This window comes from Bos grunniens, chromosome 17, assembly GCF_055505025.1.
Source record: "Bos grunniens cultivar Pamir isolate PY7600 chromosome 17, Bosgru_T2T1.0, whole genome shotgun sequence".
In the NCBI taxonomy this organism is placed as follows: Eukaryota; Metazoa; Chordata; class Mammalia; order Artiodactyla; family Bovidae; genus Bos; species Bos grunniens.
This window is the reverse complement of record NC_141181.1, coordinates 3,228,760-3,232,501: the sequence shown is the minus strand read 5'-3', so window position 1 is coordinate 3,232,501 and position 3,742 is coordinate 3,228,760. Positions and strand designations below refer to the sequence as shown.

Genomic DNA, 3,742 nt, shown 5'->3' with positions numbered 1-3,742 from the left:
ATTTGGTAAGAAAACGTGTGCCACAGATTTTCGTCCATCTCAATATCTCAGTTATTTTTCTCATGGAACACATGTGGATCTGGCAGTGCTGCTGCTTGATTAAGTTTGCCTGGATCACACAGGATCTACCTGCTTTGCCCTGACTCTTTAGATTTAGCAGTGTGTCTGCAAAGAGAAAGGCAAAGCTGAGTGTCAACCTTATTCATTAGAATAATCAACAACACAGTAGTGAAATCACAATAGAAATGTTCCAGGCCTTTCTGAAAACATGCGAATTAAGGGAAAAAACTTTTATCTCTATCATCACAATTTACATTTTGTGCATATTTTCATCTTTTTTGAACATAAATATCTTCTGTGTCTAAGGCAACATTTTCATTACATTTCCAAAAAATTTTGAGCAATTCATGATAAAAATACTATGATCAGTCCTGAAACAAATCTGAAAATTAGGCAGATATTTACACAAATTAAATAATCATTGAATTTATCTACTTCAAGGCAGTTTTCTTATAGCTACTATAATTTATAAGGAGTAGATCAGTGCTTAATAGGTTTAAAGATATTTTAAAATTGCAGTCCAAGCAAACCTAAAGAGAGAGCTTATGCTTTGAGAAGCCACAGACTTGGATTCTGAGGACTCTAGAACCCTGAAGTCCTGGGAGAGTCTCTTCTACTCAGCAGATTTCCCAAGAGACAGGACTGCCATCCCCAGAGAGACTATGGTAGAAACTGCTTCATGAGTTCAGGGGCTCCTCAACTTTTTTCTGTTGACTGCCAATTTCTTATTTCCTATAACTATTTGTATCCAGTGCAAAACAGAGAGAGAGAAACAGAGGAATGAAATTCCAGAAGCTCTTGTCTTGGAAAGATGCATTCAGTTAGTAAACCATCATCCTGCAGGAAAGCAGGCCTGAATCCCACGGTCAGTGACCTCCTTCCTGACCACTGCACCCTGTGTTTTAACCATTAGCTGAACTCCAGGGTACCCACAGTAGGAACATTACTGCCTTTGCTGGAACTTCTCTTGAAAGACCACTTCCTGTCTCTGTGAATATATATTTTTTCCTCTCTGCCTTCATGGGCTTTTATCTCTAACCCTTTGCTTTATTTATAAACCCAGCTTCTAAGTTTTTGCTGTGTGTTTTATCTTCAAGATCTCCTCTGAAGCCCTTCAGCCTCTTGTCTCATGTGTTTTTATTCACCTGCTTCACCTGTGGGTTTTGTTCACTGCTCTTTCCTTCTTTTAATCCTTCGACTCCAATCTAGGCATAATGGGGAAGCTTAGATATAACAGCAATAAAGAAAATGCAGTATAGAGGAAATGCTTAAAAACCCAAATGATAAAAAACTTCAAGGACACAGATGAATGTTAAAAGCTCGGAAGCAAACAGCAGCAATCTGACAGGCTCATTTGTGAGCAAGTGTGCTCATGAGGGAAAAGGCAGAGCTGTACCAGGCTGCAGAGTGGCCACAGCTGCCAATCTTTGAACTTTGCAGGTGCCCAGAGTAAAAGATTTCAGTAACCCAGCCCTTCCTCTGCAAGCATGCCACCAGCAACAAAGCCATAGTCACCGATCCAGGTAATCTGAAGGATTATTCGGGACCTCCCTTTCCCCTGCTCCTAGACAAGGAAGACATCCATGCCCTAATCCCAAGAAACTTGCATGACCAAAGGGACTTTACAGATGGGAATTAAATTACAGACCTTGATGTGGGGAGATTGCCTGGATGGGTCTTTATAAGTGAAAAAGGAAACAAGAGGGTCAGAGTCTAAGAAGGAGATGGGACAATGGAAGCAGAGATCATAAATCAGTATGAAGGGACTGTGTGGGAAAGTACTCTGGCAGCCTCTGTTACCAAGTTCAAGCTTGCTCTCCTTGTAGCACAAAAGGCCAATGAATGGGAGAAGCTGGCAAACCAATGTCTCAAAATGATGCCAGGTTCTTTTATAGATCAGAGATGGGGAGAAGAAAGGAAACAAAATAAAAAGGCCATTAATGTTATAAATATCTCCTAGAGTGGCAAGCCCTGCCGGGCGGGGAGGCGGGGGGAGGGATGTGTAAATTTCTTCCTTCCTACCATCTACAGGTGGACAGAGCTCTGAACAAACACGCTTCAGGTTAACAGACAGAGGGGAAGGATTCTCTGAGGCAGGCCATTATATATAATTATAATAACCAAAGCAACAAAAAGCAAGACAAAGAAAGTCCCAACATGGAGTCAGAATTGACTTCTCCCAGCAACACCTCTAGAAGCTGGAAAAGACAAGGAAACAGATTCTCCTCTAGGCACCCAGAAGGATTACAGCCCTGCCAACACCTCGATTTTAGCCCGATGAGACCTGTGTCAGACTTCTAACCTCCTGAACTGTTAAATAATACATTTGTGTTAGACCATGAAGTTTGTGGTAATTTATTATAGCAGCAATAAGTAACTAATACATCCCTGGATTGTACCAAGGTGTAGGGAAAGAGCAAATTACCCAAGATGGCATTGTCAGGCTCTCTCACCCCACAGCCTCTTGCTTTTGCCCCACGTTTTGTAAATAATGATCATAAAATATGAGCGCCTTTATAGCACTGCGCATGCGTGTCACGAGGTACTCGCTTGGTCACGGGCCGCTCTGTGCTGTATGCTTATCTGCTGCTGCTGCTGCTAAGTCACTTCAGTCATGTCCGACTCTGTGAGCCCACCAGGCTTCCCCATCCCTGGGATTCTCCAAGCAAGAACACTGGAGTGGGTTGCCATTTCCTTCTCCAATGCATGATAGTGAAAAGTGAAAGGGAAGTCGCTCAGTCGTGTCCGACTCCTAGCGACCCCATGGACTGCAGCCCACCAGGCCCCTCCGTCCATGGGATTTGCCAGGCAAGAGTACTGGAGCTCCACCTAAAAAGCAGCGGCATCACTGCTGCTCGCGGCTGCGTCTGTTGGGTCGGCCACGAGAGGAGACGATACAGCGTGTTTGCTGCTGTGGCTGCTGCGCCTGCCAGGAGAGAAGAAACGTGTCTGAAGTTCCTACAGCTCCTTGAGTTTTCGTCCAGCCTCCCTGCTTGTGCCTTGCCTGCCATGGGTTTAGTGAACAGTGCGCACAGTGAGACCCAGTGAGACAGCTGGCCACATGAACAGGAAGAGAAGCAATACACAAGGCCAGTCTGTCCTCTTTATTGCCTTCTCTGAAGTGACTTCCAACGTTTCCAGTGCCTCTGTTGTCTCTCAAACGTCTAAGTTCTCGTGGCAAAGGAGGCGGAAGGTATCACAGCATTGCTTTTGCTTCCAGCCAACAGTATCTCAAGGGATTAATTCCAGCTGGAAATCTGGGGAGATTCATTTCAGAGAAAGTATTTCTTACTATGTCAAATGAGTGTTTTCCCTCTGATTGAAATACATTATTCAAAGTTTTATTCTTGTATGAAATGTTTTAGAAAAATATCTGCAACAAAAAAAACCCACTCCTGTTTAAAAGGTTAAAGGAATTCTATACAAATAAAATCCAGTCACGATTATTAAAACCTCAACTAGATGAGCATTCAGAGTACAATTGAGAGGTAGCCACAATTTATCTAAGGTAGAGAACAGAGTCTTTGGGAAAGGAGTTATGAACACAAAGGTTAGTTTTAAAGCAGTGCTTGGCCCAAGAGCTGGAAATTGGTATTCTGGGTCTATTGTGGAGAGAAATAAATCCTGAGTGTGGAAACAATCTAAGTGTTCTATAATCAGCCATGAAATCGACTCAGTGGGG

General features: G+C 43.2%; 1 long non-coding RNA gene across 1 annotated transcript; it reads left to right on the top strand.

Moving 5' to 3' along the window:
- The first annotated feature begins 535 nt into the window (after nucleotides 1-535).
- LOC147354933 (uncharacterized) lies at nucleotides 536-3,404 on the top strand. Its single transcript, XR_015143908.1, has 2 exons — nucleotides 536-1,583; nucleotides 2,092-3,404. It is a non-coding gene; the product is annotated as an uncharacterized LOC147354933 (long non-coding RNA).
- The last annotated feature ends 338 nt before the right edge of the window (nucleotides 3,405-3,742 follow it).